We start from the raw sequence: 13276 nt of genomic DNA on the forward strand, positions 1-13276 counted from the left end.
TCTTAGTGTTTTAGTCAACTTTTCATTGCTATCATCAAAAGACCTGGTGAAAACAACCTAGAGGGGAGAAGTTTATTTTGGTTCACAGTTTTAGAGATTCAGTCAGTGGTGGCCAATTCTATACCTTTGGGACCAAGGTGAGGCAGAGCATCATGGTGGAAGGTCATAGTGAAAGGAAGAAGTTCAGGACACGGCACCCGGGTAGGAGAGAGAAAGATTCATTCACCAAAGACAAAATATACACTTCAAAGGCAACTACCCAGTGATCTATTTTCTCCAGCTACACTCTATCTGCCTCAGTTACTACACATTAATCCATTTAAGTGGATTAATTGACTGATTATGACTCTCATAATAAAATTCTTTCACCTTTGAACATTCTTGCATTGGCTCACAAATGAACTTTTGGGGGACACTTCAAATCTAAACCTCACATTCTGTCCCTTGTCTTCAAAAATTCATGCCAATCTCACAATGCAAAATATACTTAGATCATTTCCAATAGTCCCCATAGTCTTAACAGTTTGAGTATTGCCCAGTTGTCCAAATTCAAAGTTTCATGTGTAACTCCAGGTAAACTCTTGGATGCTTTCCCCTATAAAGATCAAAAGCAAATTTAGTATATCCAATATATAATGACAGGAAAGAAATTCTATATACTCCTATGTTCATCTCTTCCAATTTCTAGCCACCAGGTGACTCATATCATCACAAAACTTCCCTTAATGTCATCAACCCAAAGAAAAATGTGGCCCCTTCCCCCTTCTATTCCACTGTTCCTTTTTAGGTCAGAATTCCATGAAGAAAGTTGTCAATATAAATGTCTCTACTTTCTCTTTTTGAGCCCCTATTTGTAGGTATTTTTCTCACAAAACTACAAATACATCAAATTATTAATTATCTTAGTTTTGGATTACTCACAAACTAGACTTGGAGTAGGACTTGGGGACAGATAATTTATTTGAGAATAAACAGAAGTAGAGAAAATAAAACTGGAAAGATAAAAATAGCCACCAGAAATTATATTAATCAAGAAGATTCCTCTCCTGGGAAACTGGTACTCACTGGGAAATTTCTGAAAAGCTGTGTGACCCAAGCTAGGGACTAAATCTATTGTTGAATATAGCCTGAAACTGAGGCTTCATATTAATGCCAGATGGCCCAAAGGACTTGGGGTGGGATATATGGAGTGTCTTCTGCACAACCCACTCTTATTTATTCCATTTTACTATTTCCATTTGCCCATTCTTACTTGCTACATTCTTCACCAATTACTGAAATCTCACAGGGTCCATTTGTTATACTTTCTTTATCTTTTCCACATATTCCTGTTCCTTCAATAATTTTATACTTCATAGCTTCACATATAACAAAAGTTTACTCAACTCCAAATTCATGTTGAAATGACACTTCCAATTGGTTTTTATTAGGTCTTCTAAAAACCACACTAAAAATATCCTATAATTTATTGTTACTTATAGTCATAATTGTCATTCTGACTGAAGTGAAATAAAATCTCAGTGTGGTTTCAACTTGGAGAACTAACTGCTAGAGATGTTGAACATTTTTTCATATATTTTTTGAGCAATTGTATTACTTATGCAAGTTGCCTGTTCAGTTTCTTTGCCCATTCATTGATTGGGTTTTTTGTATTTTTGTGTTAAGTTTTTTGAGTTCTTAATATAACCTGGAGATTAATGCTGTATCTGAGGTGCACATGGCAGAGATTTTCTCCTATGTGTAGGTTCGCTCCTCACATTCTTGATTGTTTTATTGGTGTGAAGAAGCTTTTTAAATTGATGCCATTCCATAAGTTGATTCTTGATTTTACTTCTTATAATTGAGTCTTGTTAAGGAAGTTGGTTCCTAAACCAACATGATGTAAATTTGGGCCTAATTTTTCTTTTATTTAGTACAGGGTCTCTAGTCTAATGAGTAGGTCCTTGATCCACTTTGAGTTGAGTTTTGTGCAGGGTGAGAGATAGGGGTTTAATTTAATTTTGCTACATATGCATTTCCAGTTTTTCCAGCATTCTATGTTGAAGAGGCTATTTTTTCTCCAGTGTATGTTTCTGGCATTTTTGTCTAGTATGAGATAACTGTATTTATGTGGGTTTGTCTCTATGTCTTCTATTCTTTTATTATTTTATTTTTGTTTTAATTAATTATACAGTTATACTTAACAGTATAATGATTCTATATCACTGTCTACATGTTTGTTTGCTGCCAATACCAGAGCCATATTAATATGGCTCTGTAGTAAAATTTAAGGTGCATTTATACATTTCTGGTGGGACTGAAAATTGGACCAACCACTCTTGGAAGGGAACTACTAGTTGACCCAGTTATCACACTTCTCAGTACTTACCCAAAGGACTTAAAAATCAGTATACTACAGTGATGCAGACACATCAATGTTTAGAGCAGCCCAATTCACAATAGCTAAACTATGAAACCAAATTAGGTGCCTTCAACAGATGAATGGATAAAGAAAATGTGGAGAATATATATATATATATATATATATATATATATATATATATATATATATATATATATATATATATATATATATACCGCAGCCCGGCTGGCTGGGCAAAATATCCGGGGGTGACTAACAACTTGTGTACTTTGATACAGCAGGAGTGGAAGCCATTTATTGTAAGACAACAGAGGTATTTATACATTCCACACAGCTTATTTTAATTAGCATAAATTAGATACAGCAGTCAACCAATAAGAAATCTCCACACTTAATGGCTTGCTGGCATTACTTCACAAACCACTCCCTCTGGCATTTTGCCAGGCCATCTTGACTTGTTTACAGACTCTAACAACTCCCTCTTTTGTTTAATTTAAATAATGACCATAGTGGTTTATACATAAACACCATAAATAATCTACTACAAGCAGAAGGGGAGGATACAAAATGCCACAATACCAAGCCAAATGATGGCTCCATGCAAGAAGCCCTTGGAAAAATTATACCAGCAATGACACAGTTAGCAAAGATACCGAGTTTCAATTTGTTGTAGATTACAGTTTGTTGTCTCAGTCCAGGTAAAGCAGTGTCTCAATAGATCAACTCACAGTCCAGGTAAGTTCTGCAGGCAGCTAGCTTGATCTGAAATCTCGTCCGGTTCTCAGCCGAAGTCTTGTCCGGTTTTCAGCAACACTGGAAATTCTTCCAACTTTGTCTTCACCGGTGATGGACGAAGGCAGGAACTCCGGATGGCTAAAGAAAATCCTGTAGCATTCCACTAAGAAAACAACCTTCTGAACAATTTAGTACATTATCTGAAGTTTTTTTACATTTGAAATAAGCCTTAATAGTGCTCATTACTCATTAGCCTCCAGGTGTGGGAGAACCATTGTAGCTTAGTTATTGGCATTGAAAATGACCAAACATCAGGGACTTAGAAACAAAAGAAACAATTGAAAAAAATGACCATACAAAAAGTTGGTTCTTTGAAAAAATAAATAAAATTGGCAGACCCTTAGCTATGCAAACAAAGAGGAGAGAAAGAACTCAAATACCAGCATACATGATGAAAAAGGTAATATCACAACAGACACTACAGAAATACAGAGGATGGTTAGAAATTATTTTGAAAACTTATATTCCAATAAAAAAGAAGACAGTAAAGGCATTGACTAATTTCTTAAGTCATAATACTTGCCCAGACTGAATCAGGAAGATATAAATAATTTAAACAGACCAATATAAAGTGTTGATATAGAAGATGCCATCAGAAGCTTACCAACCAAGAAAAGCCCAGGACCTGATGGTTACAAAGCTGAATTCTACAAGATTTTTAGAAGAAGAACTAATACCAATACTCTTCAGGAAATAGAAAAAAAAGGCAGCACATCCAAACTCGTACTATGAGGCCAATATCACCCTGATTCCAAAACCAGGCAAAGGCACATCAAAGAAAGAAAACGATAGACCAATATCTCTTATGAACATAGATGCAAAAATTCTCAATAAAATTCTGGCAAATTGAATACAAAAACATATCTAAAAGATTGTGCACCATGATCAAGTAGGATTCATCCCAGGGATGCAAGGTTGGTTCAACATACAGAAATCAAGAAATATAATTCACCACATCAATATACTCAAAGATAAGAATTATATGATCATCTCAATAGATGCAGAAAAAGCATTTTACAAAATATAGCACCTCTTCATGTTCAAAACACTAGAAAAATTAGGGATAACAGGAACATATCTCAACATCTTAAAGGCTATCTATGCTAAGCCCCAGGGCAACATCATTCTAAATGGAGAAAAATTGAAGGCATTCCCTCTAAAGACTGGAACAAGACAGAAATGCCCTCTTTCACCTTTTGTATTGAACATAGTCCTTGAAAAACTTGCCATAACAATTAGATAGATGAAATAAATTAAATGGATACATATAGTAAAAGAAGAACTTAAATTAGCACTATTTGCTGACGATATGATTCTATACCTAGAAGACCCAAGAAGCTCCACCAGATCTAGTAAAAGAATTCAGCAAAGTAGCAAATTATAAGGTCCACACCCATAAATCAAAGGCATTTCTGTATATCAGTGACAAATCCTCGGAGATGGAAATGAGGAAAACTATCCCATTTACAATAGCCTCAAAAAAAAAGTTGAGAATCAACTTAATGAAAGAGGTGAAAGATCTATAAAACAAAAACTACAGAACCCTAAAGAAAGAAATCAAAGAAGACCTTAGAAGAATCAAAGATCTACCTTGCTCTTGGATAAGAAGAATTAATATTATGAAAATGACCATACTTCCAAAAGCATTATACAGATTTAATGCAATTCCAATCAAAATCCCAATGGCATTCCTCATAGAAATAGAAAAAGCAATAATGAAATTCATCTGGAAAAATAAGAGACTCAAAATATCTAAAGCAATCCTTAGCAAGAAGAATGAAGCAAATGGCATCACTATACCAGACCTTATACTATACTACAGAGCACTAATTAAAAAAATAGCATGGTATTGGCACCAAAACAGACTGGTAGATCAATGGTACAGAACAGAGGACACAGAGAATAACCCACAAAATTACAATTATCTTATATTAGACAAAGGTGCCCAAAACATACATTGGAGAAAAGATAGTCTCTTCAACAAATGGTGCTGGAAAAACTGGAAATCCATATGCAACAAAATGAAATTAAACTCCTATCTCTCACCGTGCACAAAACTCAACTCAAAATGGATCAAGGACTTAGGAATACAACCAGAGACCCAGAGTCTAATAGAAGAAAAAGTAGGCTCTAATTTTCATCATATGGGATTAGGCCTCAAATTCCTTAATAGGATTCCTATAGCACAAGAAGTAAAACCAAGAATCAATAAATGGGATGGACTCAAACTAAAAAGTTTCTTGTCAGCAAAAGAAACAATCTGTGAGGCAAATAGAGAGCCTACATCTTGGCAGCAAATTTTTACCCCTCACGCATCAGAGCACTAAACTTTAGGATATATAAAAAACTCAAAAAGCTAAACACAAAAATAACAAATAACCCAATCAATAAATGGGCCAAGGACCTACACAGACACTTCTCAGAAGATAATATACTATCAATCAACAAATATGTGAAAAAATGTTCATCATCTCTATCAATTAGAGAAATGCAAATCAAAACTAAGATACCATCTCACTCCAGTCAGAATGGCATCTATTATGAAGACAAACAACAATAAGTGTTGGCGAGGATGTGGTGAAAAAGGCACACTCATACATTGCTAGTGGGACTGAAAATGGTTGCATCCAATATGGAAAGCAGTATGGAGATTCCTTGGAAATATGGGAATGGAGCCACCATTTGACCCAGCTATCCCTTTCCTCAGACTATACCCAAAGGGCTTAAAAACAGCATACTACAGGGACACAGCCATAACAATGTTTATAGCAGCACAATTCACAATACCTAAACTGTGGAGCCAACCTAGATGCCCTTCAGTGGATGAATGGATTTTTAAAATATGGCATATATACACAATGGAATTTTACTCAGCAATAAAAGAAAATAAAATCATTGCATTTGCAGGTAAATGGTTGACATTGGAGAAGATAATGCTAAGTGAAGTTAGCCAATCCCCCCCCCCAAAAAAAACAAATGCCTAATGTTTTCTCTGATATAAGGAGAAATCAGAGAGGGAGAACATGGGAGGAATACATGAATTCTAGATAGGAAAGAGGGGTGGGAGGGAAAGGGAGGAGGCAGGGAATTAGCAAGGATGGTGGAATGTGATAGACATCATTATCCAAAGTACATGTATAAAGACATGAATTGATGTGATCATACTTTACATACAAACAAGGATATGAAACATTGTTCTATTTCTATACATGTAATAAGAATTGTGATGCATTCTGCTGTCATTTATTTAAAAAATAAAACCAATAAAAAAGTTAAAAAAAAAAAAAGAAAAAGAAAAACTTGATGAGAGAGCTAGTTCCTGGGGACAGTGGAAGCAACTTCTTGGTCATACAAAAATAGTGTGTTTTAGAGTTTGTCAGTGGCAGCTGTCTTCTTGACAGATTTGTGGTGTAGTTTTGTAGTTGTTTCTGGATGCTCAGTCTGATACCTGTTCCTTTAACTCTTCTAGTAACTCTGTAGGCTGTAAATTATATGTTAATGAACATGCATGATTGAAGTAGCTAGAATAGACTCTTTGAGCTATAACTAAGAACCTAGAGTAATGCATAGGTTCCTTTTTTCTGTATAACAATAGATAACACAGAAGAACATTCTGATTTATTATGGAAGATCAGAAATAAGAGACTTTATATCTTCAATGTGGTACCAATAAATCAGTTCTGTAACTTAATATGGGCTGCTGTTCAGAAATTCGGTGACGATAGTCGTTCTATGAACATTCCTTCAATTGAATTGTCAAGAATGAACTGCTACAGTATGATGGCCAGAACTATCATGGGTTATATTATATGGACATTTATGCACAACTGTGGACAGGAGGAAATCTTTGAACTGTTTAATTCTGTTAAAAACTGTCTTTTTAGCAACATGGTCATAGATCAAAACCATGAGATATAGCTCTGGAAATATACAGAGTTCTGAATTCTGCATTTTAAAATGGTATTAAACAATCTCAGAAAAATTCTACATCTCACAAACTTCTGATCATATGAAAACTGGAAAGCAGATTTTAGTTAATAGGATTTACCATAGCATCCAGTATAATGCCTAAAATATATAGGTTTGCCAGCATTAAAATTATCTGTTGTATATATCAGGGAGTGAATAAAGTTCAAAATTATTTCAAAATTATTCCAGTTTAAAAAAAATCTAAATTTTATAAAATAAATTGTTTGAAACCATACATAGGATATTTCTGATTTTATGAATGACAAAAAGAATTTTAAATGTTTATTCTTACATATTTCCATCAAAGTGACTACAAAATGGTAAATAACATAAAAAGAGTACTTGAAATAGATGTCAGTTTATTGACTATTCCATATTGCAAAACTATGACTTTTCCTATCTTCAAAATTAATCAAATATGGGGCTGGAGATGTGGCTCAAGCAGTAGCTTGCTTGCCTGGCATGCGTGCGACCTGGGTTCGATCCTCAGCACCACATACAAACAAAGATGTTGTGTCCACCGAAAACTAAAAAATAAATAATAAGAAAATCTCTATCTCTATCTCTCTCTCTCTTTATAAAAAAAAAATTAATTAAATAAGGGGCTGGGGATGTAGCTCTGTTGGTAGAGTGCTTGCCTAGCATGCACAAGGCCCTGGGTTCAATCCCCAGCACCACAAAAAAAGAAAAAAAAAAGAAAATTAATCAAATATGGTTCAAGTAATTGTCATTGTGCAGTCACCCACAGAGGTTGTTATTACTCTATTAGACATTGTTCCTTTGGTTCACTTTCAACTCTCAGGGCTTTGAGTAGTCATTTCAAAAACAGTTTGAAATGGAAATAAAGAACATAGTCTTATGGTGAGTTTCTAGAATAAAAACTGTTTATTCAACTTTTGCCTTCAATACTTTCTCTCAACTTCCTTTTGAAAACATAATGAACTCAGAGTCCTACTGAGTACCAAGAAAATTTCTAATGCACAAACTCATTATCCTCATAGATTAAGATATTTTCCTGAGATTGTTAGAACTATAATGTTATGACTGACATTCAAGTTTCATTTTGTACAGCTTCCAAGTATTGGTCCTACCAAATGCCTGAAAAGTAAAATCATTTAAGAATTCAGGGGACATAAAACCTCCAATTTAAATTAGCATCTACAGTAGCCAAGTTTATTCTCCCAGGTATTAACCTAATTAAATCTGTGGTCCCCTCTTCCTGGAAACTTCAGTAACATTCCACTCTTTTCAAAAACTCTCTTTGCACAATTTTCCTGATAGTCATTTTTTCAAGACTTGAAATTGGTTAATGATACTAAGTTCAGGTATGAGTAGATTGAACAGGGACTATTTCAAGACAATATAATTCCAAATATGTCTTTTCTCAGCCCTACTTCCTACACACAGACTACCACTAGCCATGTTCACCAAAGAAGAGAAAGAATGAAGTCAAGTTTTGGAGTTAGAAAATCAATTATCTAACGCTTGCTCTAGTAATAGTTACATAACTTTGGGAAATTTTTAAAACTTCTTCACTTTTAAGAGGGCTTATTATTTTATCATGTTATTAATGATAATAAAAATGTATGAGACATCAGTAAGGTAAAGGGGGATCATACTGTGAATTATGTAAAATTATGCTAATAGTTATTATTAATTAATCAAGAGTTCATTTGAAATGTATACTTAAAGAAGAATGTATATAAAATTGTGAAAAATTATAGCTCTTAATTCTTTATTTCCTCTTCCAACATGAATATTTGTTATTTCAAAATCTTTATATACAATGCTAAGTTTCCCCCATGCCTGACATCTATTAAGATTTCAATAAATATTTAATGGATAGCTAAATGAGCATATCTACAGGGTTCATAAAATTATACATACTTTATCTTGTTATAGTCATAAATGTCAATACCTTTGAAGCAGATTTATTGAGAAGTCAACTAAGGAGTATGGAGGGTATTTCCATGGCACATTGCTTTTCCCAACAACTCCTGTCAACTCTGTTCTGTGAATCCTCTTTCTGACCCTCATGAACTATTCTAAGACATTTTGGCCAGATTCCATGATGAAAATTCATTCTGTCCTATGTAAAATTTGCATCTCCCAATTGATTCAGAGCAAGACTCTTTGTCTTTTTCACTAGCTAAGTTAGGGGTTGCAATGGAAGTTCTGCCACTTCTCAGTCATCCCATTCCTTGATTTAGTATCTAATGTAGCTGATGTTTCCCTCCTTCTTGAAGAAGTTTCTTCCCTTAACTCCTTGGACACTGCATTCTCCTGTTCTTGTCCTTCTCTGGTGGTATACCTACTCAGCTCCCTTTGCTGGGTCCACTTCTTATGCTGCTCTCAAAGTGCAGGAAAGTTACAGGGTTTTGCTCTTAGGTTCTTTCTCTTTTTGCACATGCATTTTCAAAGTACTTTTACCCTGTCATGAAATTCATATGCACATTGCCGCAGTCTGTCTGGGCACAAATCAGGAGCTACTCAAGCAGGAACAAACTTTATTTCCGAACTCCACCAGCACATTCCCCGGGAACTGTCCTGAATGCTACCCACGCGGCTCCTCCAGGAACACACCACACCAACTGGAACTCTCACCATCGGAACCTCACCAACCAACACGAACTCTTCAGGAATCCCCGCAAGAGCTCAACCAGAACTCAAGGGGAACTCCGCGAGAACTCAAAAGTCATCATCTTAATGGCTTGCTGGCGTCACCTCTCAACCACTACTTCTGGCAAAAATGCCATGTGTCATCCCGACTCGGCTGTGGCCCTCAACAGCACATGATTCCCACATATATATTTCCCCTAATATCTAATTACTGGTATTGCAAATGTGCAATGGCCAAGGTAGAACTCTAGGTTTCCTTCCCCTTCCATAGTCCCCTCCTCAGGAAATGTCCATCATTCATCCAATTGATGAGATGAAAACTAAGAGATAGCCCCAACTTTACTTCTTTGCTTACATCTCACATTCAGTCCATCAATAAGTTCTTTTGGCTCTACCTTCAAATTCCAGTAGAATCCGAGTGTTTCTCACCATGTTCACAGGTCCCATTTAAGTCTATTATCTCCTCTAACTTCTTTCTGTTCTATGTGCTGGTTTACTCCACCACAAGTTCCAGAATAATTTGCATAATTTTAAATATGATTTTTAAAAAATTAGATGTTTCTTCAAAGTGTGAAAGGCAGAAGTAAGGCTGAGGTTATCTTCCTGACTTTTGGCTTTATTTTCCCTTGCTTACTAGCCACTTTAGGAAAATTAATTTATGTATATATATATTTTTCCTGCAGCAGCATTCTAGTGACCTTCCTTCAGCTTCTTGTACATGGAAGGCAGGCAGCTGTGGCATTGTGAGTGTTGGCAAATGACATCTTGATTCTGGTTTTCTGATTCCTGTATTGCAGAAGCCAGGCTAGAGCTCACTCTAATCACTCCAAGGAATTTGTAAGCTCCTAACTCCCTGCATCAAATTCCTTCATGCTTAAAATAGCTAGACTCATTTTCAATTTTCTACACTGACAGAACTTTTAATTGGCATTTTTACTTTCACTCTTGTCCCTTAAAGTAATTTATTTACACAGAAGCCAGAATGATCAAGACATCCCATGCCTCCACTTAACACCCTTCAATTAACCTCCCATCTCATTTAAAAGTAACTCAGTATTTTTTAGGATAACTGACAAATCCACTCATGATCTGTTCAGTGCCTCCCTTTCTGGTCAAATCTCCTACCACTCTTCTGATTCACATCACTCTAGTCATTCTGATTTATTCACTACTCTCTAATACTCTGAGCTTATGTCATCCCATTTTCTCTGTTTATTTTCTCTACCTAGAACACTCAACCCTCATATCTTCCTTTGTTTCCCCTTCTACATACTATTCTCCACAAAAAAAAACAACTTAGAGGACTTCACTCTGAGTTTATATTATATAGTTACTATTTCTGGGACCACCTCTCCTATCAAGATAAAGATTCCACAAGGACTGAGATTTTTCTGGTCTCATTTCCCACTGTTTGCCAGCATGTACCACAGTTCCTAGCATGTGGGGGAAAAATTTGGGGTGGGGGGTAAGTGGATAAATTAGTGGCACCAGTTTTTGCGTGTGCATGCGTGCACACACACATACACACACACAAATTGGCCATGGAGGAACTGTATACATGACATGGAAAATAGAGTTAGAGTGCTACCAGTCTGTCTTGTCTAAGGTTGAATATGGATTTTCTTCTCTTAAACCGGTTCAAATGCACTAGTATTTAAAGACTTTGAGATAAGCTAAAATTTTCATAGATTTCAGCCTAGATATTTAGGATGTATTTCTTATGTCTCCTTTGCTATGTATGAGAGAAAGTTAGATTTATGAGTCAAAATAGTATTAAAATAAATGCAACTTTGTATGGGGAAGACCCAAGTTCTATCTGCTGTTTCACTCACATGTTACCCTGCTTCCTGACTAGTCTGTTCTAGGGCTTCACACAGAGTTAGAAACATTCCCTGTGAGGCCAGATTCTATTGCTCTTAGAGCGGTCATTAAGGGCTTCTGGGGACCGCTGGTGGAGTAAAGCCTGCAGGGTCAAGCCCAAGATGACTACTTCATGTGGAAAATGAGAAATGTTTTAGGATGTAAACACATAATGTATACTTTAAAATGTCCAGAGATAGTTACTGCTGCTGTGTGAGAAGGAAAGAATATACTGTTAAAAGTATTGTGATCTTACTAAAAGCAAGGCCACTAGGTCTTTGCCTTTATTTGAACCCTAGTTTATTTTTCATGATTGCTTCAGAAACAGGAAAAACAAAAGACTAATGCCATTAGGTAACACTCCTTTCATTGTTTTTATTGTTGCAGTTTTCAATGAACAAAAAATTCTCAAGATGTTGTTTTATTATTCAATGGCTTTGCAGTCAACTCACAGCAGAAAGAAAACAACTGCACAAGCATGATTAAAATACTTTCTTAATTTAAATATGTCAACAGAATAAATTTGTAGCCCAAGTGGTGTAAATCAGAGTCCTCTTAAGGGCTTATTTTCCAGATTAAGAAGTTGATTTAGTTTTAAATAAAACATATCTGTACATATAATAGATAAGAGGAATATGAGTGTCTTCCTTAGACTAATATTTGGCCTTATTGAATTTTGAAAGTAGATCCAAAAAAGAGCAATGGTAATGCTTAATGAACTGCTCAACATCATCTGGGCCAAAAATCAAATAATTGTTTTAGGCTGACGTTGTCCAATATTCAAAGGAGCAAAACTACAAAATCATCTGTACACCTATTATAGAGTTATTTTGGATTGTTGTGTTCATAGTGTGATGCTGAAGTATTGAAAATCAGCTGAGCTACAAGTGCTGAATTGAGGTCATTCTATAGTTAGTAAAGTTTATTGGAAAATATTACTAGTAAAACACTTTCTGAAAGCTGGGCTCTAGTTGCATCAATAATAAGAAAACATTCTCTTGTTTTGATTACATTATCAATGAAATTAACTGAAGACTAACTTCTTTAGATGCTAGTGAACAATAATTGATTATTGGAGTCTTTAGAATTTGGGGATGTTACATGCCCATTGTGAGATTCATTTCTTTTGGAGTTCAAGATTTGTGTTGTTTTAGTTTGTTCTTTTAAATTCAGTTAAATCTTTAATTACTCAACGAATTTCCACAAATGTACAAACCTAAATAGCAAAGAGCTGGATCAAGGTATAGTAGAATATTTCCATTAATTCTCGGAATTCCATGATATCCTGTCAAAAGTGGTGCCATGTCCTAGAGGGAATCAAAATATTTTCAAGTTTTCAGGGATTTTAAAATTCATATAAACACAATCAAAGTGAATGCATTCATTTGTTCATTTGTGTCTAGTTCTTTCTTTTTTCATTTTTATTTTTGTTTTATCATAACATTTTTTAAAGAGATCAACTTATTGTCACATCTATCATTGATAGTAAGTTTCTCTTCTTGATAATGTAAGCATTTAAAGTCTATGAAATAACTTAATAAATATCTCATGGGAACTTGAAAACAATGTGTATATATAGTTTTGGGGGGATAATATAAATATTAAGTTATGTTGGTTGATCATATTGTTAAAGAAATATTTTATAATTTTACTGTTTTATATTTGTCTATC

This window comes from Callospermophilus lateralis, unplaced genomic scaffold (assembly GCF_048772815.1).
Source record: "Callospermophilus lateralis isolate mCalLat2 unplaced genomic scaffold, mCalLat2.hap1 Scaffold_138, whole genome shotgun sequence".
In the NCBI taxonomy this organism is placed as follows: domain Eukaryota; kingdom Metazoa; phylum Chordata; class Mammalia; order Rodentia; family Sciuridae; genus Callospermophilus; species Callospermophilus lateralis.